The following is a 27,956-nucleotide window of genomic DNA, read 5'->3' as shown; positions in this document are numbered from 1 at the left end:
GGAATAAACTGAAATTCAAAAACTAGATGAAGGAAGAATGTTGTCATGCGAAGCATAAAAAGTCTCAGCTGCTTCTGCCCGGTTTCGAACCGGGGACCTTTCGCGTGTAAAGCGAACGTGATGACCACTACACTACAGAAACTGAGTCGGGCACCTCCTGGCTGCAGCTTAGTGTCTGGATTAAAAAGGGACTCAAAACAAACATATGGGCAGAAAGTTATCAAGCGATGCATAAAGGGTAAGCATTGTTTCTGCCCGGTTTCGAACCGGGGACCTTTCGCGTGTGAGACGAACGTGATGACCACTACACTACAGAAACTGCATGCCTCTGCTCAGTGCCACTTGTGTTGCAGCACTCATCAGAGGCTTCACTCATCCAAAGAACTGGCTCAATTCTACTGACTAAGTCATGGGCCATGGGCTTACCAACAACAAAAAGCTAAAGCAGCAAACACGTGTCTGTGTGCCTTTAAAGCAGAGAAAGCAAAAGTAGCACTTGCAGCAACACAAAAGCATGGCATCAAAGTGTGAAGCCAGGCAAACGGCACAAGACACAAGCACCCAGTCCCTACAGCTAAGCACAAACTGCAGCCTCCACAAGCAGCCTTTGCTTTATGCTAAATGGCCAAACTGGCTCAGTAACATAAGCCTCCCACTCCAAACTAATTCAGTACAACAAGTGAGAAAGATCTCAGTCATGGTCAATGAAACTTTGAAATGAAACTTACAGATGAGAGAGCAGATTTGCAGAAAGGCACCCAGGTGTTCTCCTGCTTCCACAGGGCTATGAGAGTCTCCTTGCATCCCTGGAAACTTTGCAATGTGCAGCAGAAGGAGTCCAAGCAGTATTCCACTAAAATGAACCTGGGTCTTGCTGGGAGCCTCCACTCATCCACAGGACTTGATCACTTCTACTGGTCCCTTCCCTTTCCAGAAATTCAAAAGCTCTTTGTCTGAATCCCAGCTGTGACATCAGCAAACTCACCGTGCAGCCATTGGAGGAAAGGAGTGTGAAAGCTCTCTGCTAGTCCTGATAGACCAATAATGTGGTGGCACACAGCTGTGGTGATGGTGAAAGCTGTTGTGCAGTTGTTCTCTTTGTTGATGTGATGCAGAGAGATCAGCTGACTGCTAAAAGACCTCCTAGCACAATTACTCACCAAAGAACAAGTCTTGGAGACCAACTCCCCTTCACAGAGCCACAAAGACAAAACCAGCACTTGCTTGCAGCAACGGGTTCTAACAGGGTGGTGCTTTTGTCGCCTGCGTTGGTGGTATAGTGGTGAGCATAGCTGCCTTCCAAGCAGTTGACCTGGGTTCGATTCCCGGCCAACGCATACCCTTTAACCAGCAGGTGCCAAGGGAACAAAAAGTATCTTGCAACTCCTTTCATATTGCTCGCTGCAACATAATTCCACCATCTCAGCCAGGAAGGTCTGAAGCTGGGCATGTGCAGCATTGGTTGTTCAGTGGTAGAATCCAGCCAAACAGGAGCTGTACACAGGGACAGTGGCCATTCTTCCAATCTCATGGAAAGGCCCTTGTTCTACTTAATGTCACCAAGACCAAACAGTGTTACCTTCAAGGAATGTGCCACGTGCAGTTTGAGAAGACTCAAAAAGAAAATCAGATGCAGACTAGTCACTCTTCCATGCCATGCGCTTAGCGGCAAAAACAATGCCGTCTCCCCGTCGGGGAATCCAACCCCGGTCTTCCGCGTGACAGGCGGAGATACTGTCCACTATACTAACGAGGACGAGCAAAAGGGGCATCGATTAGGCATACCTCCCTGAAACTCTCACCACTTGAGGTGAACAGAAAGGCCACCTGCAGCAAAGATGTTTCTGCCCGGTTTCGAACCGGGGACCTTTCGCGTGTTAGGCGAACGTGATGACCACTACACTACAGAAACTAACTGAGTGGGGCACTTCCTGGCTGTGGCTTTGTGTCTGGAATAAACTGAAATTCAAAAACTAGATGAAGGAAGAATGTTGTCATGCGAAGCATAAAAAGTCTCAGCTGCTTCTGCCCGGTTTCGAACCGGGGACCTTTCGCGTGTAAAGCGAACGTGATGACCACTACACTACAGAAACTGAGTCGGGCACCTCCTGGCTGCAGCTTAGTGTCTGGATTAAAAAGGGACTCAAAACAAACATATGGGCAGAAAGTTATCAAGCGATGCATAAAGGGTAAGCATTGTTTCTGCCCGGTTTCGAACCGGGGACCTTTCGCGTGTGAGACGAACGTGATGACCACTACACTACAGAAACTGCATGCCTCTGCTCAGTGCCACTTGTGTTGCAGCACTCATCAGAGGCTTCACTCATCCAAAGAACTGGCTCAATTCTACTGACTAAGTCATGGGCCATGGGCTTACCAACAACAAAAAGCTAAAGCAGCAAACACGTGTCTGTGTGCCTTTAAAGCAGAGAAAGCAAAAGTAGCACTTGCAGCAACACAAAAGCATGGCATCAAAGTGTGAAGCCAGGCAAACGGCACAAGACACAAGCACCCAGTCCCTACAGCTAAGCACAAACTGCAGCTTCCACAAGCAGCCTTTGCTTTATGCTAAATGGCCAAACTGGCTCAGTAACATAAGCCTCCCACTCCAAACTAATTCAGTACAACAAGTGAGAAAGATCTCAGTCATGGTCAATGAAACTTTGAAATGAAACTTACAGATGAGAGAGCAGATTTGCAGAAAGGCACCCAGGTGTTCTCCTGCTTCCACAGGGCTATGAGAGTCTCCTTGCATCCCTGGAAACTTTGCAATGTGCAGCAGAAGGAGTCCAAGCAGTATTCCACTAAAATGAACCTGGGTCTTGCTGGGAGCCTCCACTCATCCACAGGACTTGATCACTTCTACTGGTCCCTTCCCTTTCCAGAAATTCAAAAGCTCTTTGTCTGAATCCCAGCTGTGACATCAGCAAACTCACCGTGCAGCCATTGGAGGAAAGGGGTGTGAAAGCTCTCTGCTAGTCCTGATAGACCAATAATGTGGTGGCACACAGCTGTGGTGACGGTGAAAGCTGTTGTGCAGTTGTTCTCTTTGTTGATGTGATGCAGAGAGATCAGCTGACTGCTAAAAGACCTCCTAGCACAATTACTCACCAAAGAACAAGTCTTGGAGACCAACTCCCCTTCACAGAGCCACAAAGACAAAACCAGCACTTGCTTGCAGCAACGGGTTCTAACAGGGTGGTGCTTTTGTCGCCTGCGTTGGTGGTATAGTGGTGAGCATAGCTGCCTTCCAAGCAGTTGACCCGGGTTCGATTCCCGGCCAACGCATACCCTTTAACCAGCAGGTGCCAAGGGAACAAAAAGTAGCTTGCAACTCCTTTCATATTGCTCGCTGCAACATAATTCCACCATCTCAGCCAGGAAGGTCTGAAGCTGGGCATGTGCAGCATTGGTTGTTCAGTGGTAGAATCCAGCCAAACAGGAGCTGTACACAGGGACAGTGGCCATTCTTCCAATCTCATGGAAAGGCCCTTGTTTTACTTAATGTCACCAAGACCAAACAGTGTTACCTTCAAGAAATGTGCCACGTGCAGTTTGAGAAGACTCAAAAAGAAAATCAGATGCAGACTAGTCACTCTTCCATGCCATGCGCTTAGCGGCAAAAAAAATGCCGTCTCCCCGTCGGGGAATCGAACCCCGGTCTTCCGCGTGACAGGCGGAGATACTGTCCACTATACTAACGAGGACGAGCAAAAGGGGCATCGATTAGGCATACCTCCCTGAAACTCTCACCACTTGAGGTGAACAGAAAGGCCACCTGCAGCAAAGATGTTTCTGCCCGGTTTCGAACCGGGGACCTTTCGCGTGTTAGGCGAACGTGATGACCACTACACTACAGAAACTAACTGAGTGGGGCACTTCCTGGCTGTGGCTTTGTGTCTGGAATAAACTGAAATTCAAAAACTAGATGAAGGAAGAATGTTGTCATGCGAAGCATAAAAAGTCTCAGCTGCTTCTGCCCGGTTTCGAACCGGGGACCTTTTGCGTGTAAAGCGAACGTGATGACCACTACACTACAGAAACTGAGTCGGGCACCTCCTGGCTGCAGCTTAGTGTCTGGATTAAAAAGGGACTCAAAACAAACATATGGGCAGAAAGTTATCAAGCGATGCATAAAGGGTAAGCATTGTTTCTGCCCGGTTTCGAACCGGGGACCTTTCGCGTGTGAGACGAACGTGATGACCACTACACTACAGAAACTGCATGCCTCTGCTCAGTGCCACTTGTGTTGCAGCACTCATCAGAGGCTTCACTCATCCAAAGAACTGGCTCAATTCTACTGACTAAGTCATGGGCCATGGGCTTACCAACAACAAAAAGCTAAAGCAGCAAACACGTGTCTGTGTGCCTTTAAAGCAGAGAAAGCAAAAGTAGCACTTGCAGCAACACAAAAGCATGGCATCAAAGTGTGAAGCCAGGCAAACGGCACAAGACACAAGCACCCAGTCCCTACAGCTAAGCACAAACTGCAGCTTCCACAAGCAGCCTTTGCTTTATGCTAAATGGCCAAACTGGCTCAGTAACATAAGCCTCCCACTCCAAACTAATTCAGTACAACAAGTGAGAAAGATCTCAGTCATGGTCAATGAAACTTTGAAATGAAACTTACAGATGAGAGAGCAGATTTGCAGAAAGGCACCCAGGTGTTCTCCTGCTTCCACAGGGCTATGAGAGTCTCCTTGCATCCCTGGAAACTTTGCAATGTGCAGCAGAAGGAGTCCAAGCAGTATTCCACTAAAATGAACCTGGGTCTTGCTGGGAGCCTCCACTCATCCACAGGACTTGATCACTTCTACTGGTCCCTTCCCTTTCCAGAAATTCAAAAGCTCTTTGTCTGAATCCCAGCTGTGACATCAGCAAACTCACCGTGCAGCCATTGGAGGAAAGGGGTGTGAAAGCTCTCTGCTAGTCCTGATAGACCAATAATGTGGTGGCACACAGCTGTGGTGATGGTGAAAGCTGTTGTGCAGTTGTTCTCTTTGTTGATGTGATGCAGAGAGATCAGCTGACTGCTAAAAGACCTCCTAGCACAATTACTCACCAAAGAACAAGTCTTGGAGACCAACTCCCCTTCACAGAGCCACAAAGACAAAACCAGCACTTGCTTGCAGCAACGGGTTCTAACAGGGTGGTGCTTTTGTCGCCTGCGTTGGTGGTATAGTGGTGAGCATAGCTGCCTTCCAAGCAGTTGACCTGGGTTCGATTCCCAGCCAACGCATAACCTTTAACCAGCAGGTGCCAAGGAAACAAAAAGTATCTTGCAACTCCTTTCATATTGCTCGCTGCAACATAATTCCACCATCTCAGCCAGGAAGGTCTGAAGCTGGGCATGTGCAGCATTGGTTGTTCAGTGGTAGAATCCAGCCAAACAGGAGCTGTACACAGGGACAGTGGCCATTCTTCCAATCTCATGGAAAGGCCCTTGTTCTACTTAATGTCACCAAGACCAAACAGTGTTACCTTCAAGGAATGTGCCACGTGCAGTTTGAGAAGACTCAAAAAGAAAATCAGATGCAGACTAGTCACTCTTCCATGCCATGCGCTTAGCGGCAAAAACAATGCCGTCTCCCCGTCGGGGAATCGAACCCCGGTCTTCCGCGTGACAGGCGGAGATACTGTCCACTATACTAACGAGGACGAGCAAAAGGGGCATCGATTAGGCATACCTCCCTGAAACTCTCACCACTTGAGGTGAACAGAAAGGCCACCTGCAGCAAAGATGTTTCTGCCCGGTTTCGAACCGGGGACCTTTCGCGTGTTAGGCGAACGTGATGACCACTACACTACAGAAACTAACTGAGTGGGGCACTTCCTGGCTGTGGCTTTGTGTCTGGAATAAACTGAAATTCAAAAACTAGATGAAGGAAGAATGTTGTCATGCGAAGCATAAAAAGTCTCAGCTGCTTCTGCCCGGTTTCGAACCGGGGACCTTTCGCGTGTAAAGCGAACGTGATGACCACTACACTACAGAAACTGAGTCGGGCACCTCCTGGCTGCAGCTTAGTGTCTGGATTAAAAAGGGACTCAAAACAAACATATGGGCAGAAAGTTATCAAGCGATGCATAAAGGGTAAGCATTGTTTCTGCCCGGTTTCGAACCGGGGACCTTTCGCGTGTGAGACGAACGTGATGACCACTACACTACAGAAACTGCATGCCTCTGCTCAGTGCCACTTGTGTTGCAGCACTCATCAGAGGCTTCACTCATCCAAAGAACTGGCTCAATTCTACTGACTAAGTCATGGGCCATGGGCTTACCAACAACAAAAAGCTAAAGCAGCAAACACGTGTCTGTGTGCCTTTAAAGCAGAGAAAGCAAAAGTAGCACTTGCAGCAACACAAAAGCATGGCATCAAAGTGTGAAGCCAGGCAAACGGCACAAGACACAAGCACCCAGTCCCTACAGCTAAGCACAAACTGCAGCCTCCACAAGCAGCCTTTGCTTTATGCTAAATGGCCAAACTGGCTCAGTAACATAAGCCTCCCACTCCAAACTAATTCAGTACAACAAGTGAGAAAGATCTCAGTCATGGTCAATGAAACTTTGAAATGAAACTTACAGATGAGAGAGCAGATTTGCAGAAAGGCACCCAGGTGTTCTCCTGCTTCCACAGGGCTATGAGAGTCTCCTTGCATCCCTGGAAACTTTGCAATGTGCAGCAGAAGGAGTCCAAGCAGTATTCCACTAAAATGAACCTGGGTCTTGCTGGGAGCCTCCACTCATCCACAGGACTTGATCACTTCTACTGGTCCCTTCCCTTTCCAGAAATTCAAAAGCTCTTTGTCTGAATCCCAGCTGTGACATCAGCAAACTCACCGTGCAGCCATTGGAGGAAAGGAGTGTGAAAGCTCTCTGCTAGTCCTGATAGACCAATAATGTGGTGGCACACAGCTGTGGTGATGGTGAAAGCTGTTGTGCAGTTGTTCTCTTTGTTGATGTGATGCAGAGAGATCAGCTGACTGCTAAAAGACCTCCTAGCACAATTACTCACCAAAGAACAAGTCTTGGAGACCAACTCCCCTTCACAGAGCCACAAAGACAAAACCAGCACTTGCTTGCAGCAACGGGTTCTAACAGGGTGGTGCTTTTGTCGCCTGCGTTGGTGGTATAGTGGTGAGCATAGCTGCCTTCCAAGCAGTTGACCTGGGTTCGATTCCCGGCCAACGCATACCCTTTAACCAGCAGGTGCCAAGGGAACAAAAAGTATCTTGCAACTCCTTTCATATTGCTCGCTGCAACATAATTCCACCATCTCAGCCAGGAAGGTCTGAAGCTGGGCATGTGCAGCATTGGTTGTTCAGTGGTAGAATCCAGCCAAACAGGAGCTGTACACAGGGACAGTGGCCATTCTTCCAATCTCATGGAAAGGCCCTTGTTCTACTTAATGTCACCAAGACCAAACAGTGTTACCTTCAAGGAATGTGCCACGTGCAGTTTGAGAAGACTCAAAAAGAAAATCAGATGCAGACTAGTCACTCTTCCATGCCATGCGCTTAGCGGCAAAAACAATGCCGTCTCCCCGTCGGGGAATCCAACCCCGGTCTTCCGCGTGACAGGCGGAGATACTGTCCACTATACTAACGAGGACGAGCAAAAGGGGCATCGATTAGGCATACCTCCCTGAAACTCTCACCACTTGAGGTGAACAGAAAGGCCACCTGCAGCAAAGATGTTTCTGCCCGGTTTCGAACCGGGGACCTTTCGCGTGTTAGGCGAACGTGATGACCACTACACTACAGAAACTAACTGAGTGGGGCACTTCCTGGCTGTGGCTTTGTGTCTGGAATAAACTGAAATTCAAAAACTAGATGAAGGAAGAATGTTGTCATGCGAAGCATAAAAAGTCTCAGCTGCTTCTGCCCGGTTTCGAACCGGGGACCTTTCGCGTGTAAAGCGAACGTGATGACCACTACACTACAGAAACTGAGTCGGGCACCTCCTGGCTGCAGCTTAGTGTCTGGATTAAAAAGGGACTCAAAACAAACATATGGGCAGAAAGTTATCAAGCGATGCATAAAGGGTAAGCATTGTTTCTGCCCGGTTTCGAACCGGGGACCTTTCGCGTGTGAGACGAACGTGATGACCACTACACTACAGAAACTGCATGCCTCTGCTCAGTGCCACTTGTGTTGCAGCACTCATCAGAGGCTTCACTCATCCAAAGAACTGGCTCAATTCTACTGACTAAGTCATGGGCCATGGGCTTACCAACAACAAAAAGCTAAAGCAGCAAACACGTGTCTGTGTGCCTTTAAAGCAGAGAAAGCAAAAGTAGCACTTGCAGCAACACAAAAGCATGGCATCAAAGTGTGAAGCCAGGCAAACGGCACAAGACACAAGCACCCAGTCCCTACAGCTAAGCACAAACTGCAGCTTCCACAAGCAGCCTTTGCTTTATGCTAAATGGCCAAACTGGCTCAGTAACATAAGCCTCCCACTCCAAACTAATTCAGTACAACAAGTGAGAAAGATCTCAGTCATGGTCAATGAAACTTTGAAATGAAACTTACAGATGAGAGAGCAGATTTGCAGAAAGGCACCCAGGTGTTCTCCTGCTTCCACAGGGCTATGAGAGTCTCCTTGCATCCCTGGAAACTTTGCAATGTGCAGCAGAAGGAGTCCAAGCAGTATTCCACTAAAATGAACCTGGGTCTTGCTGGGAGCCTCCACTCATCCACAGGACTTGATCACTTCTACTGGTCCCTTCCCTTTCCAGAAATTCAAAAGCTCTTTGTCTGAATCCCAGCTGTGACATCAGCAAACTCACCGTGCAGCCATTGGAGGAAAGGGGTGTGAAAGCTCTCTGCTAGTCCTGATAGACCAATAATGTGGTGGCACACAGCTGTGGTGATGGTGAAAGCTGTTGTGCAGTTGTTCTCTTTGTTGATGTGATGCAGAGAGATCAGCTGACTGCTAAAAGACCTCCTAGCACAATTACTCACCAAAGAACAAGTCTTGGAGACCAACTCCCCTTCACAGAGCCACAAAGACAAAACCAGCACTTGCTTGCAGCAACGGGTTCTAACAGGGTGGTGCTTTTGTCGCCTGCGTTGGTGGTATAGTGGTGAGCATAGCTGCCTTCCAAGCAGTTGACCTGGGTTCGATTCCCAGCCAACGCATAACCTTTAACCAGCAGGTGCCAAGGAAACAAAAAGTATCTTGCAACTCCTTTCATATTGCTCGCTGCAACATAATTCCACCATCTCAGCCAGGAAGGTCTGAAGCTGGGCATGTGCAGCATTGGTTGTTCAGTGGTAGAATCCAGCCAAACAGGAGCTGTACACAGGGACAGTGGCCATTCTTCCAATCTCATGGAAAGGCCCTTGTTCTACTTAATGTCACCAAGACCAAACAGTGTTACCTTCAAGGAATGTGCCACGTGCAGTTTGAGAAGACTCAAAAAGAAAATCAGATGCAGACTAGTCACTCTTCCATGCCATGCGCTTAGCGGCAAAAACAATGCCGTCTCCCCGTCGGGGAATCGAACCCCGGTCTTCCGCGTGACAGGCGGAGATACTGTCCACTATACTAACGAGGACGAGCAAAAGGGGCATCGATTAGGCATACCTCCCTGAAACTCTCACCACTTGAGGTGAACAGAAAGGCCACCTGCAGCAAAGATGTTTCTGCCCGGTTTCGAACCGGGGACCTTTCGCGTGTTAGGCGAACGTGATGACCACTACACTACAGAAACTAACTGAGTGGGGCACTTCCTGGCTGTGGCTTTGTGTCTGGAATAAACTGAAATTCAAAAACTAGATGAAGGAAGAATGTTGTCATGCGAAGCATAAAAAGTCTCAGCTGCTTCTGCCCGGTTTCGAACCGGGGACCTTTCGCGTGTAAAGCGAACGTGATGACCACTACACTACAGAAACTGAGTCGGGCACCTCCTGGCTGCAGCTTAGTGTCTGGATTAAAAAGGGACTCAAAACAAACATATGGGCAGAAAGTTATCAAGCGATGCATAAAGGGTAAGCATTGTTTCTGCCCGGTTTCGAACCGGGGACCTTTCGCGTGTGAGACGAACGTGATGACCACTACACTACAGAAACTGCATGCCTCTGCTCAGTGCCACTTGTGTTGCAGCACTCATCAGAGGCTTCACTCATCCAAAGAACTGGCTCAATTCTACTGACTAAGTCATGGGCCATGGGCTTACCAACAACAAAAAGCTAAAGCAGCAAACACGTGTCTGTGTGCCTTTAAAGCAGAGAAAGCAAAAGTAGCACTTGCAGCAACACAAAAGCATGGCATCAAAGTGTGAAGCCAGGCAAACGGCACAAGACACAAGCACCCAGTCCCTACAGCTAAGCACAAACTGCAGCCTCCACAAGCAGCCTTTGCTTTATGCTAAATGGCCAAACTGGCTCAGTAACATAAGCCTCCCACTCCAAACTAATTCAGTACAACAAGTGAGAAAGATCTCAGTCATGGTCAATGAAACTTTGAAATGAAACTTACAGATGAGAGAGCAGATTTGCAGAAAGGCACCCAGGTGTTCTCCTGCTTCCACAGGGCTATGAGAGTCTCCTTGCATCCCTGGAAACTTTGCAATGTGCAGCAGAAGGAGTCCAAGCAGTATTCCACTAAAATGAACCTGGGTCTTGCTGGGAGCCTCCACTCATCCACAGGACTTGATCACTTCTACTGGTCCCTTCCCTTTCCAGAAATTCAAAAGCTCTTTGTCTGAATCCCAGCTGTGACATCAGCAAACTCACCGTGCAGCCATTGGAGGAAAGGAGTGTGAAAGCTCTCTGCTAGTCCTGATAGACCAATAATGTGGTGGCACACAGCTGTGGTGATGGTGAAAGCTGTTGTGCAGTTGTTCTCTTTGTTGATGTGATGCAGAGAGATCAGCTGACTGCTAAAAGACCTCCTAGCACAATTACTCACCAAAGAACAAGTCTTGGAGACCAACTCCCCTTCACAGAGCCACAAAGACAAAACCAGCACTTGCTTGCAGCAACGGGTTCTAACAGGGTGGTGCTTTTGTCGCCTGCGTTGGTGGTATAGTGGTGAGCATAGCTGCCTTCCAAGCAGTTGACCTGGGTTCGATTCCCGGCCAACGCATAACCTTTAACCAGCAGGTGCCAAGGAAACAAAAAGTATCTTGCAACTCCTTTCATATTGCTCGCTGCAACATAATTCCACCATCTCAGCCAGGAAGGTCTGAAGCTGGGCATGTGCAGCATTGGTTGTTCAGTGGTAGAATCCAGCCAAACAGGAGCTGTACACAGGGACAGTGGCCATTCTTCCAATCTCATGGAAAGGCCCTTGTTCTACTTAATGTCACCAAGACCAAACAGTGTTACCTTCAAGGAATGTGCCACGTGCAGTTTGAGAAGACTCAAAAAGAAAATCAGATGCAGACTAGTCACTCTTCCATGCCATGCGCTTAGCGGAAAAAACAATGCCGTCTCCCCGTCGGGGAATCGAACCCCGGTCTTCCGCGTGACAGGCGGAGATACTGTCCACTATACTAACGAGGACAAGCAAAAGAGGCATCGATTAGGCATACCTCCCTGAAACTCTCACCACTTGAGGTGAACAGAAAGGCCACCTGCAGCAAAGATGTTTCTGCCCGGTTTCGAACCGGGGACCTTTCGCGTGTTAGGCGAACGTGATGACCACTACACTACAGAAACTAACTGAGTGGGGCACTTCCTGGCTGTGGCTTTGTGTCTGGAATAAACTGAAATTCAAAAACTAGATGAAGGAAGAATGTTGTCATGCGAAGCATAAAAAGTCTCAGACCACTACACTACAGAAACTGAGTCGGGCACCTCCTGGCTGCAGCTTAGTGTCTGGATTAAAAAGGGACTCAAAACACACATATGGGCAGAAAGTTATCAAGCGATGCATAAAGGGTAAGCATTGTTTCTGCCCGGTTTCGAACCGGGGACCTTTCGCGTGTGAGGCGAACGTGATGACCACTACACTACAGAAACTGCATGCCTCTGCTCAGTGCCATTTGTGTTGCAGCACTCATCAGAGGCTTCACTCATCCAAAGAACTGGCTCAATTCTACTGACTAAGTCATGGGCCATGGGCTTACCAACAACAAAAAGCTAAAGCTGCAAACACGTGTCTGTGTGCCTTTAAAGCAGAGAAAGCAAAAGTAGCACTTGCAGCAACACAAAAGTATGGCATCAAAGTGTGAAGCCAGGCAAACGGCACAAGACACAAGCACCCAGTCCCTACAGCTAAGCACAAACTGCAGCTTCCACAAGCAGCCTTTGCTTTATGCTAAATGCCCTACTGGCTCAGTAACATAAGCCTCCCACTCCAAACTAATTCAGTACAACAAGTGAGAAAGATCTCAGTCATGGTCAATGAAACTTTGAAATGAAACTTACAGATGAGAGAGCAGATTTGCAGAAAGGCACCCAGGTGTTCTCCTGCTTCCACAGGGCTATGAGAGTCTCCTTGCATCCCTGGAAACTTTGCAATGTGCAGCAGAAGGAGTCCAAGCAGTATTCCACTAAAATGAACCTGGGTCTTGCTGGGAGCCTCCACTCATCCACAGGACTTGATCACTTCTACTGGTCCCTTCCCTTTCCAGAAATTCAAAAGCTCTTTGTCTGAATCCCAGCTGTGACATCAGCAAACTCACCGTGCAGCCATTGGAGGAAAGGGGTGTGAAAGCTCTCTGCTAGTCCTGATAGACCAATAATGTGGTGGCACACAGCTGTGGTGATGGTGAAAGCTGTTGTGCAGTTGTTCTCTTTGTTGATGTGATGCAGAGAGATCAGCTGACTGCTAAAAGACCTCCTAGCACAATTACTCACCAAAGAACAAGTCTTGGAGACCAACTCCCCTTCACAGAGCCACAAAGACAAAACCAGCACTTGCTTGCAGCAACGGGTTCTAACAGGGTGGTGCTTTTGTCGCCTGCGTTGGTGGTATAGTGGTGAGCATAGCTGCCTTCCAAGCAGTTTATCCGGGTTCGATTCCCGGCCAACGCATACCCTTTAACAAGCAGGTGCCAAGGGAACAAAAAGTAGCTTGCAACTCCTTTCATATTGCTCGCTGCAACATAATTCCACCATCTCAGCCAGGAAGGTCTGAAGCTGGGCATGTGCAGCATTGGTTGTTCAGTGGTAGAATCCAGCCAAACAGGAGCTGTACACAGGGACAGTGGCCATTCTTCCAATCTCATGGAAAGGCCCTTGTTCTACTTAATGTCACCAAGACCAAACAGTGTTACCTTCAAGAAATGTGCCACGTGCAGTTTGAGAAGACTCAAAAAGAAAATCAGATGCAGACTAGTCACTCTTCCATGCCATGCGCTTAGCGGCAAAAACAATGCCGTCTCCCCGTCGGGGAATCGAACCCCGGTCTTCCGCGTGACAGGCGGAGATACTGTCCACTATACTAACGAGGACAAGCAAAAGAGGCATCGATTAGGCATACCTCCCTGAAACTCTCACCACTTGAGGTGAACAGAAAGGCCACCTGCAGCAAAGATGTTTCTGCCCGGTTTCGAACCGGGGACCTTTCGCGTGTTAGGCGAACGTGATGACCACTACACTACAGAAACTAACTGAGTGGGGCACTTCCTGGCTGTGGCTTTGTGTCTGGAATAAACTGAAATTCAAAAACTAGATGAAGGAAGAATGTTGTCATGCGAAGCATAAAAAGTCTCAGCTGCTTCTGCCCGGTTTCGAACCGGGGACCTTTCGCGTGTAAAGCGAACGTGATGACCACTACACTACAGAAACCGAGTCGGGCACCTCCTGGCTGCAGCTTAGTGTCTGGATTAAAAAGGGACTCAAAACAAACATATGGGCAGAAAGTTATCAAGTCAAGTCAAGTCAAGTCAACTTAACTTTATTTATATAGCGCTTTTTACAATATACATTGTCTCAAAGCAACTTCACAAAATCCAGGACCAACAGATACAAAAACCCCTGTTGAGCAAGCCGAGGGCGACTGTGGCAAGGAAAAACTCCCTGAAAATTACAGGGAGAAACCTTGAGAGGAACCAGACTCAACAGGGCCCATCCTTCTTGGGTGGTCTGGAGGATACTTTAAATAAATACACGATTTACACAAATCATACAAACACAGAATTGAATGATCTAAAAGTCATACAGTGGTAATAAATAGATAAATAAACAATTAAATAATAATAGAGTTGTTATCCGCTCTAGTCTTCAATAAAGTCTGTAGTGATTTCTTGTCGTTGCAATTACTCCAGACCCGTCACATCTGACAGGAGCAGCATCGTTGTCCCGGCAGTCTCGACTTTAATCCTTAACCTCGGCGGGTAAACAGGTTTCCATCAGAATGCCCTCGGGGTAAAACAACAGAGAATGTAGTTAATAATGTACAATGCTAGTTGACAAACAGTTTTACAGAGAGTTTTAGACTCCGGCAGCCCTAATTATTACAGCATAACTAAAAGGGAGAGCGAGCAGGTAACAAGGTCATGAAGGCTTTCACAGGACATCAGCGCCCACCTCTCCTACCCAAACCAGAGTGATTGGACAAGAGAGGCAGAACGACAGCGACCCAACATCCCTGATCACCACAAGTTTCTATGACCAAGAACCCCCAAGCTCTGCGCCTTTGTCTATATTAATCAAAAGCCTGAGAAAATAAATATGTTTTCAGTTTAGACTTAAACATTGAGACTGTGTCCGAATACCGAACAGAGGCAGGAAGATTATTCCAAAGTTGTGGAGCTTTGTAAGAAAATGCTCTTCCACCAGCTTTGGTCTTTTTAATTTTAGGAACTATAAGTAACCCTGCATCTTGTGAACGAAGTGGACGTGCTGGGTTGTAGTAATTAATAAGCTCACTCAGATACTGTGGAGCCAGACCATGTAGCGCTTTATAGGTTAGTAAAAGTATTTTGTAATCAATGCGAAATTTAACTGGCAGCCAGTGTAGAGATGATAGAACAGGAGTGATAAGATCACATTTTTTAGTTCTAGTTAGCACTCGAGCTGCTGCATTTTGAACTAACTGGAGTTTGTTTAAGGATCTACCAGAGCATCCACTTAGAAGAGCATTACAATAATCTAACCGAGAAGTTATAAACGCATGGATCAGTTTTTCGGCGTCATTAACAGATAGTATATTTCTTATTTTAGAGATATTACGCAAATGATAGAAAGCAACTCTAGTAATATTATTAATGTGTGTATCAAAGGAGAGATCTGAATCTATTGTGACACCTAAGTTTTTTACATCTGGGCTGGGAGTAACAGAGAACGTGTTTAAGTTTAGCACCAGGTTAGACAACTTGTCTCTTGCAGCTTTAGAGCCAACAAGTAAAACCTCAGTTTTATCTGAATTAAGTAAAAGAAAATTACACGACATCCAGTTTTTTATGTCGTTTACACAATCTTCTATCTTACTGATTGTGTCAGTATCATTTGGTTTGGCTGATATATACAGCTGTGTGTCATCTGCATAGCAGTGAAAGTTTATGCCATGTTTATGAATAATTTCACCTAGTGGAAGCATATAGAGTGTAAATAATAGCGGTCCAAGTACCGACCCCTGTGGAACACCACACTTTACTTTTGTAGTTTCTGAGCATTTATTATTTACATAAACGAATTGAGAGCGGTCAGTCAAATATGATTGAAACCAAGAGAGTGCGAGTCCTTTAACACCTACTGTATTTTCTAGCCTCTCCAGTAAAATGTTATGATCGACCGTATCAAACGCTGCACTAAGATCTAATAGAACAAGAAAAGAGACACATCCATTATCAGAAGACATTAACAACTCGTTAACTACTCTAATTAATGCGGTTTCGGTACTATGGTTGGGTCTAAATCCTGATTGAAATTTTTCATGAATACAATTTTCATTCAAATAAGAACATAGCTGTTTGGAAACGACTTTTTCTAATATCTTTGAGACAAAAGGAAGGTTTGAAATTGGCCTATAATTAGATAAAACATGTGGATCAAGATTAGGTTTTTTAATCAGGGGTTTAATAACAGCACTTTTAAACAATTTAGGTACGTACCCAAGGCTAAGGGATGCATTGATTAATGTAAGCAGGGGCTCTACAATAGCTGGGAGTAAATCTTTAAGTAAACGAGTTGGAACAGGATCGAGTATACACGATGATGACTTCGATGATTTAATCAACACAGTTAGTTCATTTTGGGAGATTGGATTAAAGGAATTTAGTTGGATTAACTCGTTACTATTATCACCAATGCTGCTCGGAGTGAGTCCATACTTAACATTGGCAGGTGACACACTCTGACTCTGAAGTCGTATTTTTTCTATCTTGTCATTAAAGAATTTTAAAAAATCATCACTGGTACAGTCAGGCGGTATATTAGATTCAGTTTCATTGACGTTTTTAGTTAATTTGGACACTGTCTCAAAAAGGAATCTGGGATTGTTTTTATTTTTCTCTATTAGGGACGAATAATATAAAGATTTAGCTTTTATAAGTGCATGTTTATACTCAGTTAGAGCATCTTTCCAAGCAATCTTATACACCTCCAGTGTAGTGTGACGCCACTTACGTTCTAATTTCCGTGCTGCTTGTTTAAGTGTGCATGTGTGGTCATTGTACCATGGAGCAAGTTTTTTCTCCCTAATCAGTTTAGTTTTGAGTGGGGCTACGTTATCTAAGGTTGTGCGCAGTACGGTCTCTAGGTTTTGAGTTGCCTGATCTAGTTCTTTAGGTTCTGATGCTGATATATTTGGTAATTCTGGTAGGCAGTTTATGAACGCTGCTGCAGTTGCAGATGTAATAGTGCGCTTACATTTAAAACGATTTGGTTGCTGTATATTATTGGACAGGGACACTTCATATATTAGTAGGGAGTGATCAGAGATTAAGTCATTCTGTGGTATAATTTCCAGGTTGTCTATGTTTATACCATAAGTAAGTATTAAATCTAAGGTATGTTTACAGCGGTGAGTGGGTCCTGTTACATTTTGGGTGATGCCTAAGGATTCTAAAATAGAATCAAACGCAATTTTGAGTGGATTACACTTATCCTCATAATGAATATTAAAGTCACCAACAATTAGAGCTTTCTTAGTTGATAAGACTAATTTAGAAAGAAAATCGGCAAATTCGTTAAGAAATTCTGAGTAAGGACCAGGGGGTCGATAAACAGTAACCAGTTTAAACATACTATTTTTATCAGATGAACATTTATTGGTTATGTCAGAGATAAGAACTTCAAACGAGTTTGTTATGGGAGTTGATTTTACAGTAAGACCTATGTCTTTATCATAAATTGCGGCTATTCCTCCACCACGACCGCTAAGACGTGGCTTATGTTCATAACTGTAACCCGGAGGAGATGCTTCATTTAAACCTAGATACTCATCAGGTCTAGCCCAGGTCTCGGTTAAACACAGGGCACTAAGACAATTATCTGTAATTATTTCATTTACAATTACTGTTTTGCATGCAAGTGACCTGATGTTTAGAAGTCCTAACTTTAGTTTAACTTTACTAGGGTTTTCATGATGCTCATTTAGATTAATTTTAATTAAGTTATTATGACATACTTTTTGATTTTGTTTTGGCTTACACCTGCCACGGTAAACAGACACAGTCTCAATGGTTTGTGACCTAAGGATTCCGGGTGACGTCCGATGGCGACTCGCAGACAGTCGGTTAGGCCTGTTAGTCTGCTGCCTGGTCTTGGCTCTGGATAGTCATTTAACACTATCTGCCGCTACACTAACGCGGTGGTAAAGCCTGTCACCTATGCTGCAAGAAATGCGAGCAGCACCCTCCCACGTGGGGTGGACACCATCCCGCTTCAAAAGACCAGGCCTTCCCTCAAAGGTGGACCAGTTATCTACAAAATCGATGCAGTTTTCTGAGCACCATTTAGACATCCAGCGGTTCAGCGACAACAACCTGCTGTAGGTTTCGCCACTGGGTCGAATCGGTAAGGGGCCAGAGCACACTACTGCCTCAGACATCGACCTAGCTAACTCACACACCTCTTTAACATTACTCTTAGTAACCTCAGACTGCCGTAAACGAACATCATTAGTGCCGACGTGGATAACAATCTTCGAAAATCTACGATTAGCGTTAGCCAGCACTTTCAGGTTTGCTCTGATGTCGGGCGCCCTGGCCCCCGGAATACAAGTGACTATGGTTGCTGGTGTCTCTATGGGGGTTGCAATACGCACGTGTCGGAGCTGAGAATCTCCTATAACCAGAGCACTTACATTAACAGGCTTCTCAGCGGGTGGCTCACTGAGTGGGGAAAACCTGTTGGACACGTGCAACTGAGATGGTCGGTGCTTTTCCCTACGACTATGTCGCCGAGACGTCACCCAGTCGCCCCGCTGTGAGGACTCTAATGCCGGAGTCTGGGGTTCTGTACCTGAACTGCTGGCATTCGGGACTGCTACAGCTGAATCTAAGCCCTCACTAGTAGTAGTCTGTTCTAACGCCCGAATGCGCCCTTCTAACACTGAGATCTTCTCCGTCAGACTAACCACTAATCTACACTTATCACATATAAAGTTATCACTAAACACGGAGAAGGAATAACTGAACATATTACACTCGGAACATGGATACAATGCTCCTGCTGGGGCCATAGTAACAAAGAAATATACTTAGCTTTACAAGATGAGTTGGAGATGATGTTTATGTTGGATTCACCGGCGCTTCTGCTGGTAGTCACAGAAGAACGGCTTTAATTCCGGATGAAACAGGCGATGATAAGCTGTAATACAAAAACCACCAACCAAAGCAACACAAATGCGCTTCGTTCGGACAAAAGCGGCTGTAATTCTAAAGGAAAACGGTGTTTATGCGCTGGTGTACAAAACAAATAAACGCGCTTCCTACGAACAGAAACGGTTATAATTCCCCACAAAACAGAGGTGTTTTAAGAGCTGAAATACAGAACACAACCAAACACAAACGCGCTTCGTGCGGACCGAAAACGGTTTTAATTCTGGATAATTATGATGTTTATGCGCTGAAGTACAAAAACAAACAAAACCGGCTTCGTTCGGATGCCGGTAGCAGAAGTTTCCTAGTTTCCAACACAGCACGAATTTACGTTAGTAAACACAAGCGCTTTTTTACGATAAACAAAATAAAACTAAATCAACAACACACGGAAGATTAACGTATAAATTATATGTTTAAAACATACGTATATAAAAAGTTATTTAGCTAAAGGCTACAAACAAACAACTAGGCTAGCGTCTCAGCGTGCGTACCACCGGAAGTGACGTGCAGCCTGTCTGGTCAAGACGCTCCAACCCGTTCTCACATCAAGCGATGCATAAAGGGTAAGCATTGTTTCTGCCCGGTTTCGAACCGGGGACCTTTCGCGTGTGAGGCGAACGTGATGACCACTACACTACAGAAACTGCATGCCTCTGCTCAGTGCCACTTGTGTTGCAGCACTCATCAGAGGCTTCACTCATCCAAAGAACTGGCTCAATTCTACTGACTAAGTCATGGGCCATGGGCTTACCAACAACAAAAAGCTAAAGCAGCAAACACGTGTCTGTGTGCCTTTAAAGCAGAGAAAGCAAAAGTAGCACTTGCAGCAACACAAAAGCATGGCATCAAAGTGTGAAGCCAGGCAAACGGCACAAGACACAAGCACCCAGTCCCTACAGCTAAGCACAAACTGCAGCTTCCACAAGCAGCCTTTGCTTTATGCTAAATGGCCAAACTGGCTCAGTAACATAAGCCTCCCACTCCAAACTAATTCAGTACAACAAGTGAGAAAGATCTCAGTCATGGTCAATGAAACTTTGAAATGAAACTTACAGATGAGAGAGCAGATTTGCAGAAAGGCACCCAGGTGTTCTCCTGCTTCCACAGGGCTATGAGAGTCTCCTTGCATCCCTGGAAACTTTGCAATGTGCAGCAGAAGGAGTCCAAGCAGTATTCCACTAAAATGAACCTGGGTCTTGCTGGGAGCCTCCACTCATCCACAGGACTTGATCACTTCTACTGGTCCCCTCCCTTTCCAGAAATTCAAAAGCTCTTTGTCTGAATCCCAGCTGTGACATCAGCAAACTCACCGTGCAGCCATTGGAGGAAAGGGGTGTGAAAGCTCTCTGCTAGTCCTGATAGACCAATAATGTGGTGGCACACAGCTGGGGTGATGGTGAAAGCTGTTGTGCAGTTGTTCTCTTTGTTGATGTGATGCAGAGAGATCAGCTGACTGCTAAAAGACCTCCTAGCACAATTACTCACCAAAGAAAAAGTCTTGGAGACCAACTCCCCTTCACAGAGCCACAAAGACAAAACCAGCACTTGCTTGCAGCAACGGGTTCTAACAGGGTGGTGCTTTTGTCGCCTGTGTTGGTGGTATAGTGGTGAGCATAGCTGCCTTCCAAGCAGTTGACCCGGGTTAGATTCCCGGCCAAGGCATACCCTTTAACCAGCAGGTGCCAAGGGAACAAAAAGTAGCTTGCAACTCCTTTCGTATTGCTCGCTGCAACATAATTCCACCATCTCAGCCAGGAAGGTCTGAAGCTGGGTATGTGCAGCATTGGTGGTTCAGTGGTCGAATTCTCGCCTGCCACGCGGGAGGCCTGGGTTCGATTCCCGGCTAATGCATCGACTGCTTTTTCTTCACTAGAGACAAGCTGTAACCTGAGGCAATCTGAAATCCAGCCAAACAGGAGCTGTACACAGGGACAGTGGCCATTCTTCTAATCTCATGGAAAGGCCCTTGTTCTACTTAATGTCACCAAGACCAAACAGTGTTACCTTCAAGGAATGTGCCACGTGCAGTTTGAGAAGACTCAAAAAGAAAATCAGATGCAGACTAGTCACTCTTCCATGCCATGCGCTTAGCGGCAAAAACAATGCCGTCTCCCCGTCGGGGAATCGAACCCCGGTCTTCCGCGTGACAGGCGGAGATACTGTCCACTATACTAACGAGCGAAGCATAAAAAGTCTCAGCTGCTTCTGCCCGGTTTCAAACTGGGGACCTTTCGCATGTAAAGCCAACGTGATGACCACTACACTACAGAAACTGAGCTGGTCACCTCCTGGCTGCAGCTTAGTGTCTGGATTAAAAAGGGACTCAAAACACACATATGGGCAGAAAGTTATCAAGCGATGAGAGTCTCCTTGCATCCCTGGAAACTTTGCAATGTGCAGCAGAAGGAGTCCAAGCAGTATTCCACTAAAATGAACCTGGGTCTTGCTGGGAGCCTCCACTCATCCACAGAACTTGATCACTTCTACTGGTCCCCTCCCTTTCCAGAAATTCAAAAGCTCTTTGTCTGAATCCCAGCTGTGACATCAGCAAACTCACCGTGCAGCCATTGGAGGAAAGGGGTGTGAAAGCTCTCTGCTAGTCCTGATAGACCAATAATGTGGTGGCACACAGCTGGGGTGATGGTGAAAGCTGTTGTGCAGTTGTTCTCTTTGTTGATGTGATGCAGAGAGATCAGCTGACTGCTAAAAGACCTCCTAGCACAATTACTCACCAAAGAACAAGTCTTGGAGACCAACTCCCCTTCACAGAGCCACAAAGACAAAACCAGCACTTGCTTGCAGCAACGGGTTCTAACAGGGTGGTGCTTTTGTCGCCTGCGTTGGTGGTATAGTGGTGAGCATAGCTGCCTTCCAAGCAGTTGACCTGGGTTCGATTCACGGCCAACGCATACCCTTTAACCAGCAGGTGCCAAGGGAACAAAAAGTATCTTGCAACTCCTTTCATATTGCTCGCTGCAACATAATTCCACCATCTCAGCCAGGAAGGTCTGAAGCTGGGCATGTGCAGCATTGGTTGTTCAGTGGTAGAATCCAGCCAAACAGGAGCTGTACACAGGGACAGTGGCCATTCTTCCAATCTCATGGAAAGGCCCTTGTTCTACTTAATGTCACCAAGACCAAACAGTGCAGCATTGCAAGACTCACTCCGAGCAGCATTGGTGATAATAGTAACGAGTTAATCCAACTAAATTCCTTTAATCCAATCTCCCAAAATGAACTAACTGTGTTGATTAAATCATCAAAGTCATCATCGTGTATACTCGATCCTGTTCCAACTCGTTTACTTAAAGATTTACTCCCAGCTATTGTAGAGCCCCTGCTTACATTAATCAATGCATCCCTTAGCCTTGGGTACGTACCTAAATTGTTTAAAAGTGCTGTTATTAAACCCCTGATTAAAAAACCTAATCTTGATCCACATGTTTTATCTAAGTATAGGCCAATTTCAAACCTTCCTTTTGTCTCAAAGATATTAGAAAAAGTTGTTTCCAAACAATTATGTTCTTATTTGAATGAAAATTGTATTCATGAAAAATTTCAATCAGGATTTAGACCCAACCATAGTACCGAAACCGCATTAATTAGAGTAGTTAACGAGTTGTTAATGTCTTCTGATAATGGATGTGTCTCTTTTCTTGTTCTATTAGATCTTAGTGCAGCGTTTGATACGGTCGATCATAACATTTTACTGGAGAGGCTAGAAAATACAGTAGGTGTTAAAGGACTCGCACTCTCTTGGTTTCATTCATATTTGACTGACCGCTCGCAATTTGTTTATGTAAATAATAAATGCTCAGAAACTACAAAAGTAAAGTGTGGTGTTCCACAGGGGTCGGTACTGGGACCCCTATTATTTACACTCTATATGCTTCCACTAGGTGAAATTATTCATAAACATGGCATAAAATTTCACTGCTATGCAGATGACACTCAGCTGTATATATCAGCCAAACCAAATGATACCGACACAATCAGTAAGATAGAAGATTGTGTAAACGACATAAAAAACTGGATGTCGTGTAATTTTCTTTTACTTAATTCAGATAAAACTGAGGTTTTACTTGTTGGCTCTAAAGCTGCAAGAGACAAGTTGTCTAACCTGGTGCTAAACCTAAACACTTTCTCTGTTACTCCCAGCCCAGATGTAGAAAACGTAGGTGTCACACTAGATTCAGATCTTTCCTTTGATACACACATTAATAATATTACTAGAGTTGCTTTCTATCATTTGCGTAATATCTCTAAAATAAGAAATATACTATCTGCTAATGACGCCGAAAAACATCCATGCGTTTATAACTTCTCGGTTAGATTATTGTAATGCTCTTCTAACTGGATGCTCTGGTAGATCCATAAACAAACTCCAGTTAGTTCAAAATGCAGCAGCTCGAGTGCTAACTAGAACCAAAAAATTTGATCATATTACTCCTGTTCTATCGTCTCTACACTGGCTGCCAGTTAAATTCCGCATTGAATACAAAATACTTTTACTAACCTATAAAGCGCTACATGGTCTGGCTCCACAGTATCTGAGTGAACTTATTAATCACTATAATCCAGCGCGTCCACTTCGCTCACAAGATGCAGGGTTACTTATAGTTCCTAAAATTAAAAAGACCACAGCTGGTGGAAGAGCATTTTCTTACAAAGCTCCACAACTTTGGAATAATCTTCCTGCCTCTGTTCGGGATTCGGACACAGTCTCAATGTTTAAGTCTAGACTGAAAACATATTTATTTTCTCAAGCTTTTGAGTAATATAGACAAAGGCGCAGAGCTTGGGGGTTCTTGGTCATAGAAACTTGTGGTGATCAGGGATGTTGGGTTGCTGTCGTTCTGCCTCTCTTATCCGATCACTCAGGTTTGATGACGGTGGGGAGATGGGCGCTGATGTCCTGTGAAAGCCTTCATGACCTTGTTACCTGCTCGCTCTCCCTTTTAGTTATGCTGTAATAATTAGGGCTGCCGGAGTCTAAAACTCTCTGTAAAACTGTTTTACTCAACTAGCATTGTACATTATTAACTACATTCTTTGTTGTTTTACTCCAAGGGCATTCTGGTGGGAACCTGTTTACACGCCAAGGTTAAGGATTAAAGTCGAGACTGCCGTGGCGACGACACTGTTCCTGCCGGATGTGACGGGTCTGGAGTAATTTCCACCAAGAATGACAAGAAATCACTACAGACTTTATTGAAGATTATTTATCTATTTATTACCAGTTATAACTTTTAGTTCATTTAATTCTGTGTTTAGATGCTTTGTGTAAATTATGTATTTATTTAAAGTATCCTCCAGACCACCCAAGAAGGATGGGCCCTGCTGAGTCTGGTTCCTCTCAAGGTTTCTTCCTGTAATTTTCAGGGAGTTTTTCCTTGCCACAGTCGCCCTCGGCTTGCTCAACAGGGGTTTTTGTATCTATTGGTCATGGATTTTGTAAAGTTGCTTTGTGACAATGTCTATTGTAAAAAGCGCTATATAAATAAAGTTGACTTGACTTGACAGTGTTACCTTCAAGGAATGTGCCACGTGCAGTTTGAGAAGACTCAAAAAGAAAATCAGATGCAGACTAGTCACTCTTCCATGCCATGCGCTTAGCGGCAAAAACAATGCCGTCTCCCCGTCGGGGAATCGAACCCCGGTCTTCCGCGTGACAGGCGGAGATACTGTCCACTATACTAACGAGGACGAGCAAAAGGGGCATCGATTAGGCATACCTCCCTGAAACTCTCACCACTTGAGGTGAACAGAAAGGCCACCTGCAGCAAAGATGTTTCTGCCCGGTTTCGAACCGGGGACCATTCGCGTGTTAGGCGAACGTGATGACCACTACACTACAGAAACTAACTGAGTGGGGCACTTCCTGGCTGTGGCTTTGTGTCTGGAATAAACTGAAATTCAAAACCTAGTTGAAGGAAGAATGTTGTCATGCGAAGCATAAAAAGTCTCAGCTGCTTCTGCCCGGTTTCGAACCGGGGACCTTTCGCGTGTAAAGCAAACGTGATGACCACTACACTACAGAAACTGAGTCTGGCACCTCCTGGCTGCAGCTTAGTGTCTGGATTAAAAAGGGACTCAAAACAAACATATGGGCAGAAAGTTATCAAGCGATGCATAAAGGGTAAGCATTGTTTCTGCCCGGTTTCGAACAGGGGACCTTTCGCGTGTGAGGCGAACGTGATGACCACTACACTACAGAAACTGCATGCCTCAGCTCAGTGCCACTTGTGTTGCAGCACTCATCAGAGGCTTCACTCATCCAAAGAACTGGCTCAATTCTACTGACTAAGTCATGGGCCATGGGCTTACCAACAACAAAAAGCTAAAGCAGCAAACACGTGTCTGTGTGCCTTTAAAGCAGAGAAAGCAAAAGTAGCACTTGCAGCAACACAAAAGCATGGCATCAAAGTGTGAAGCCAGGCAAACGGCACAAGACACAAGCACCCAGTCCCTACAGCTAAGCACAAACTGCAGCTTCCACAAGCAGCCTTTGCTTTATGCTAAATGGCCAAACTGGCTCAGTAACATAAGCCTCCCACTCCAAACTAATTCAGTACAACAAGTGAGAAAGATCTCAGTCATGGTCAATGAAACTTTGAAATGAAACTTACAGATGAGAGAGCAGATTTGCAGAAAGGCACCCAGGTGTTCTCCTGCTTCCACAGGGCTATGAGAGTCTCCTTGCATCCCTGGAAACTTTGCAATGTGCAGCAGAAGGAGTCCAAGCAGTATTCCACTAAAATGAACCTGGGTCTTGCTGGGAGCCTCCACTCATCCACAGGACTTGATCACTTCTACTGGTCCCTTCCCTTTCCAGAAATTCAAAAGCTCTTTGTCTGAATCCCATCTGTGACATCAGCAAACTCACCGTGCAGCCTTTGGAGGAAAGGGGTGTGAAAGCTCTCTGCTAGTCCTGATAGACCAATAATGTGGTGGCACACAGCTGTGGTGATGGTGAAAGCTGTTGTGCAGTTGTTCTCTTTGTTGATGTGATGCAGAGAGATCAGCTGACTGCTAAAAGACCTCCTAGCACAATTACTCACCAAAGAACAAGTCTTGGAGACCAACTCCCCTTCACAGAGCCACAAAGACAAAACCAGCACTTGCTTGCAGCAACAGGTTCTAACAGGGTGGTGCTTTTGTCAGGAAGGTCTGAAGCTGGGCATGTGCAGCATTGGTTGTTCAGTGGTAGAATTCTCGCCTGCCACGCGGGAGGCCCGGGTTCGATTCCCGGCCAATGCATCGACTGCTTTTTCTTCACTAGAGACAAGCTGTAACCTGAGGCAATCTGAAATCCAGCCAAACAGGAGCTGTACACAGGGACAGTGGCCATTCTTCTAATCTCATGGAAAGGCCCTTGTTCTACTTAATGTCACCAAGACCAAACAGTGTTACCTTCAAGGAATGTGCCACGTGCAGTTTGAGAAGACTCAAAAAGAAAATCAGATGCAGACTAGTCACTCTTCCATGCCATGCGCTTAGCGGCAAAAACAATGCCTTCTCCCCGTCGGGGAATCGAACCCCGGTCTTCCGCGTGACAGGCGGAGATACTGTCCACTATACTAACGAGGACGAGCAAAAGGGGCATCGATTAGGCATACCTCCCTGAAACTCTCACCACTTGAGGTGAACAGAAAGGCCACCTGCAGCAAAGATGTTTCTGCCCGGTTTCGAACCGGGGACCTTTCGCGTGTTAGGCGAACGTGATGACCACTACACTACAGAAACTAACTGAGGGGGGCACTTCCTGGCTGTGGCTTTGTGTCTGGAATAAACTGAAATTCAAAACCTAGATGAAGGAAGAATGTTGTCATGCGAAGCATAAAAAGTCTCAGCTGCTTCTGCCCGGTGTCGAACCGGGGACCTTTCGCGTGTAAAGCGAACGTGATGACCACTACACTACACTACAGAAACTAAGTCAGGCACCTCCTGGCTGCAGCTTAGTGTCTGGATTAAAAAGGGACTCAAAACAAACATATGGGCAGAAAGTTATCAAGCGATGCATAAAGGGTAAGCATTGTTTCTGCCCGGTTTCGAACCGGGGACCTTTCGCGTGTGAGGCGAACGTGATGACCACTACACTACAGAAACTGCATGCCTCAGCTCAGTGCCACTTGTGTTGCAGCACTCATCAGAGGCTTCACTCATCCAAAGAACTGGCTCAATTCTACTGACTAAGTCATGGGCCATGGGCTTACCAACAACAAAAAGCTAAAGCAGCAAACACGTGTCTGTGTGCCTTTAAAGCAGAGAAAGCAAAAGTAGCACTTGCAGCAACACAAAAGCATGGCATCAAAGTGTGAAGCCAGGCAAACGGCACAAGACACAAGCACCCAGTCCCTACAGCTAAGCACAAACTGCAGCTTCCACAAGCAGCCTTTGCTTTATGCTAAATGGCCAAACTGGCTCAGTAACATAAGCCTCCCACTCCAAACTAATTCAGTACAACAAGTGAGAAAGATCTCAGTCATGGTCAATGAAACTTTGAAATGAAACTTACAGATGAGAGAGCAGATTTGCAGAAAGGCACCCAGGTGTTCTCCTGCTTCCAGAGGGCTATGAGAGTCTCCTTGCATCCCTGGAAACTTTGCAATGTGCAGCAGAAGGAGTCCAAGCAGTATTCCACTAAAATGAACCTGGGTCTTGCTGGGAGCCTCCACTCATCCACAGGACTTGATCACTTCTACTGGTCCCCTCCCTTTCCAGAAATTCAAAAGCTCTTTGTCTGAATCCCAGCTGTGACATCAGCAAACTCACCGTGCAGCCATTGGAGGAAAGGGGTGTGAAAGCTCTCTGCTAGTCCTGATAGACCAATAATGTGGTGGCACACAGCTGGGGTGATGGTGAAAGCTGTTGTGCAGTTGTTCTCTTTGTTGATGTGATGCAGAGAGATCAGCTGACTGCTAAAAGACCTCCTAGCACAATTACTCACCAAAGAAAAAGTCTTGGAGACCAACTCCCCTTCACAGAGCCACAAAGACAAAACCAGCACTTGCTTGCAGCAACGGGTTCTAACAGGGTGGTGCTTTTGTCGCCTGTGTTGGTGGTATAGTGGTGAGCATAGCTGCCTTCCAAGCAGTTGACCCGGGTTAGATTCCCGGCCAAGGCATACCCTTTAACCAGCAGGTGCCAAGGGAACAAAAAGTAGCTTGCAACTCCTTTCGTATTGCTCGCTGCAACATAATTCCACCATCTCAGCCAGGAAGGTCTGAA

General features: G+C 45.9%; 37 non-coding genes across 37 annotated transcripts; 9 read left to right on the top strand and 28 right to left on the bottom strand.

Annotated features, from left to right (window-relative positions):
• Window positions 1–69: 69 nt before the first annotated feature.
• Window positions 70–142, bottom strand: trnav-uac (transfer RNA valine (anticodon UAC)). Its single transcript has one exon. It is a non-coding gene; the product is annotated as a tRNA-Val (tRNA).
• A 104-nt stretch (window positions 143–246) lies between these two features.
• Window positions 247–319, bottom strand: trnav-cac (transfer RNA valine (anticodon CAC)). Its single transcript has one exon. It is a non-coding gene; the product is annotated as a tRNA-Val (tRNA).
• A 946-nt stretch (window positions 320–1,265) lies between these two features.
• trnag-ucc (transfer RNA glycine (anticodon UCC)) lies at window positions 1,266–1,337 on the top strand. The gene has a single exon. It is a non-coding gene; the product is annotated as a tRNA-Gly (tRNA).
• Window positions 1,338–1,839: 502 nt separating this feature from the next.
• Window positions 1,840–1,912, bottom strand: trnav-aac (transfer RNA valine (anticodon AAC)). Its single transcript has one exon. It is a non-coding gene; the product is annotated as a tRNA-Val (tRNA).
• A 108-nt stretch (window positions 1,913–2,020) lies between these two features.
• Window positions 2,021–2,093, bottom strand: trnav-uac (transfer RNA valine (anticodon UAC)). Its single transcript has one exon. It is a non-coding gene; the product is annotated as a tRNA-Val (tRNA).
• A 104-nt stretch (window positions 2,094–2,197) lies between these two features.
• Window positions 2,198–2,270, bottom strand: trnav-cac (transfer RNA valine (anticodon CAC)). Its single transcript has one exon. It is a non-coding gene; the product is annotated as a tRNA-Val (tRNA).
• Window positions 2,271–3,216: 946 nt separating this feature from the next.
• Window positions 3,217–3,288, top strand: trnag-ucc (transfer RNA glycine (anticodon UCC)). The gene has a single exon. It is a non-coding gene; the product is annotated as a tRNA-Gly (tRNA).
• A 347-nt stretch (window positions 3,289–3,635) lies between these two features.
• trnad-guc (transfer RNA aspartic acid (anticodon GUC)) lies at window positions 3,636–3,707 on the bottom strand. The gene has a single exon. It is a non-coding gene; the product is annotated as a tRNA-Asp (tRNA).
• Window positions 3,708–3,790: 83 nt separating this feature from the next.
• On the bottom strand, window positions 3,791–3,863 carry trnav-aac (transfer RNA valine (anticodon AAC)). Its single transcript has one exon. It is a non-coding gene; the product is annotated as a tRNA-Val (tRNA).
• Window positions 3,864–3,971: 108 nt separating this feature from the next.
• On the bottom strand, window positions 3,972–4,044 carry trnav-uac (transfer RNA valine (anticodon UAC)). Its single transcript has one exon. It is a non-coding gene; the product is annotated as a tRNA-Val (tRNA).
• A 1,123-nt stretch (window positions 4,045–5,167) lies between these two features.
• On the top strand, window positions 5,168–5,239 carry trnag-ucc (transfer RNA glycine (anticodon UCC)). Its single transcript has one exon. It is a non-coding gene; the product is annotated as a tRNA-Gly (tRNA).
• A 347-nt stretch (window positions 5,240–5,586) lies between these two features.
• trnad-guc (transfer RNA aspartic acid (anticodon GUC)) lies at window positions 5,587–5,658 on the bottom strand. The gene has a single exon. It is a non-coding gene; the product is annotated as a tRNA-Asp (tRNA).
• Window positions 5,659–5,741: 83 nt separating this feature from the next.
• Window positions 5,742–5,814, bottom strand: trnav-aac (transfer RNA valine (anticodon AAC)). Its single transcript has one exon. It is a non-coding gene; the product is annotated as a tRNA-Val (tRNA).
• Window positions 5,815–5,922: 108 nt separating this feature from the next.
• Window positions 5,923–5,995, bottom strand: trnav-uac (transfer RNA valine (anticodon UAC)). The gene has a single exon. It is a non-coding gene; the product is annotated as a tRNA-Val (tRNA).
• Window positions 5,996–7,118: 1,123 nt separating this feature from the next.
• trnag-ucc (transfer RNA glycine (anticodon UCC)) lies at window positions 7,119–7,190 on the top strand. The gene has a single exon. It is a non-coding gene; the product is annotated as a tRNA-Gly (tRNA).
• Window positions 7,191–7,692: 502 nt separating this feature from the next.
• Window positions 7,693–7,765, bottom strand: trnav-aac (transfer RNA valine (anticodon AAC)). Its single transcript has one exon. It is a non-coding gene; the product is annotated as a tRNA-Val (tRNA).
• Window positions 7,766–7,873: 108 nt separating this feature from the next.
• trnav-uac (transfer RNA valine (anticodon UAC)) lies at window positions 7,874–7,946 on the bottom strand. The gene has a single exon. It is a non-coding gene; the product is annotated as a tRNA-Val (tRNA).
• Window positions 7,947–9,069: 1,123 nt separating this feature from the next.
• On the top strand, window positions 9,070–9,141 carry trnag-ucc (transfer RNA glycine (anticodon UCC)). The gene has a single exon. It is a non-coding gene; the product is annotated as a tRNA-Gly (tRNA).
• A 347-nt stretch (window positions 9,142–9,488) lies between these two features.
• trnad-guc (transfer RNA aspartic acid (anticodon GUC)) lies at window positions 9,489–9,560 on the bottom strand. Its single transcript has one exon. It is a non-coding gene; the product is annotated as a tRNA-Asp (tRNA).
• An 83-nt stretch (window positions 9,561–9,643) lies between these two features.
• trnav-aac (transfer RNA valine (anticodon AAC)) lies at window positions 9,644–9,716 on the bottom strand. Its single transcript has one exon. It is a non-coding gene; the product is annotated as a tRNA-Val (tRNA).
• Window positions 9,717–9,824: 108 nt separating this feature from the next.
• On the bottom strand, window positions 9,825–9,897 carry trnav-uac (transfer RNA valine (anticodon UAC)). Its single transcript has one exon. It is a non-coding gene; the product is annotated as a tRNA-Val (tRNA).
• A 1,123-nt stretch (window positions 9,898–11,020) lies between these two features.
• trnag-ucc (transfer RNA glycine (anticodon UCC)) lies at window positions 11,021–11,092 on the top strand. Its single transcript has one exon. It is a non-coding gene; the product is annotated as a tRNA-Gly (tRNA).
• Window positions 11,093–11,439: 347 nt separating this feature from the next.
• trnad-guc (transfer RNA aspartic acid (anticodon GUC)) lies at window positions 11,440–11,511 on the bottom strand. The gene has a single exon. It is a non-coding gene; the product is annotated as a tRNA-Asp (tRNA).
• An 83-nt stretch (window positions 11,512–11,594) lies between these two features.
• On the bottom strand, window positions 11,595–11,667 carry trnav-aac (transfer RNA valine (anticodon AAC)). The gene has a single exon. It is a non-coding gene; the product is annotated as a tRNA-Val (tRNA).
• A 230-nt stretch (window positions 11,668–11,897) lies between these two features.
• Window positions 11,898–11,970, bottom strand: trnav-cac (transfer RNA valine (anticodon CAC)). The gene has a single exon. It is a non-coding gene; the product is annotated as a tRNA-Val (tRNA).
• Window positions 11,971–12,915: 945 nt separating this feature from the next.
• trnag-ucc (transfer RNA glycine (anticodon UCC)) lies at window positions 12,916–12,987 on the top strand. The gene has a single exon. It is a non-coding gene; the product is annotated as a tRNA-Gly (tRNA).
• Window positions 12,988–13,334: 347 nt separating this feature from the next.
• Window positions 13,335–13,406, bottom strand: trnad-guc (transfer RNA aspartic acid (anticodon GUC)). Its single transcript has one exon. It is a non-coding gene; the product is annotated as a tRNA-Asp (tRNA).
• Window positions 13,407–13,489: 83 nt separating this feature from the next.
• Window positions 13,490–13,562, bottom strand: trnav-aac (transfer RNA valine (anticodon AAC)). The gene has a single exon. It is a non-coding gene; the product is annotated as a tRNA-Val (tRNA).
• A 108-nt stretch (window positions 13,563–13,670) lies between these two features.
• trnav-uac (transfer RNA valine (anticodon UAC)) lies at window positions 13,671–13,743 on the bottom strand. The gene has a single exon. It is a non-coding gene; the product is annotated as a tRNA-Val (tRNA).
• Window positions 13,744–19,296: 5,553 nt separating this feature from the next.
• Window positions 19,297–19,369, bottom strand: trnav-cac (transfer RNA valine (anticodon CAC)). The gene has a single exon. It is a non-coding gene; the product is annotated as a tRNA-Val (tRNA).
• A 1,136-nt stretch (window positions 19,370–20,505) lies between these two features.
• trnag-gcc (transfer RNA glycine (anticodon GCC)) lies at window positions 20,506–20,576 on the top strand. Its single transcript has one exon. It is a non-coding gene; the product is annotated as a tRNA-Gly (tRNA).
• Window positions 20,577–24,359: 3,783 nt separating this feature from the next.
• trnad-guc (transfer RNA aspartic acid (anticodon GUC)) lies at window positions 24,360–24,431 on the bottom strand. The gene has a single exon. It is a non-coding gene; the product is annotated as a tRNA-Asp (tRNA).
• A 264-nt stretch (window positions 24,432–24,695) lies between these two features.
• Window positions 24,696–24,768, bottom strand: trnav-uac (transfer RNA valine (anticodon UAC)). Its single transcript has one exon. It is a non-coding gene; the product is annotated as a tRNA-Val (tRNA).
• Window positions 24,769–25,914: 1,146 nt separating this feature from the next.
• On the top strand, window positions 25,915–25,985 carry trnag-gcc (transfer RNA glycine (anticodon GCC)). The gene has a single exon. It is a non-coding gene; the product is annotated as a tRNA-Gly (tRNA).
• A 258-nt stretch (window positions 25,986–26,243) lies between these two features.
• On the bottom strand, window positions 26,244–26,315 carry trnad-guc (transfer RNA aspartic acid (anticodon GUC)). Its single transcript has one exon. It is a non-coding gene; the product is annotated as a tRNA-Asp (tRNA).
• Window positions 26,316–26,398: 83 nt separating this feature from the next.
• Window positions 26,399–26,471, bottom strand: trnav-aac (transfer RNA valine (anticodon AAC)). Its single transcript has one exon. It is a non-coding gene; the product is annotated as a tRNA-Val (tRNA).
• Window positions 26,472–26,761: 290 nt separating this feature from the next.
• trnav-cac (transfer RNA valine (anticodon CAC)) lies at window positions 26,762–26,834 on the bottom strand. Its single transcript has one exon. It is a non-coding gene; the product is annotated as a tRNA-Val (tRNA).
• Window positions 26,835–27,956: the final 1,122 nt, after the last annotated feature.

The sequence above is a fragment of the Trichomycterus rosablanca genome, chromosome 4 (genome assembly GCF_030014385.1).
Source record: "Trichomycterus rosablanca isolate fTriRos1 chromosome 4, fTriRos1.hap1, whole genome shotgun sequence".
In the NCBI taxonomy this organism is placed as follows: Eukaryota; Metazoa; Chordata; class Actinopteri; order Siluriformes; family Trichomycteridae; genus Trichomycterus; species Trichomycterus rosablanca.
This window is presented reverse-complemented; position numbering and strand designations above follow the sequence as displayed.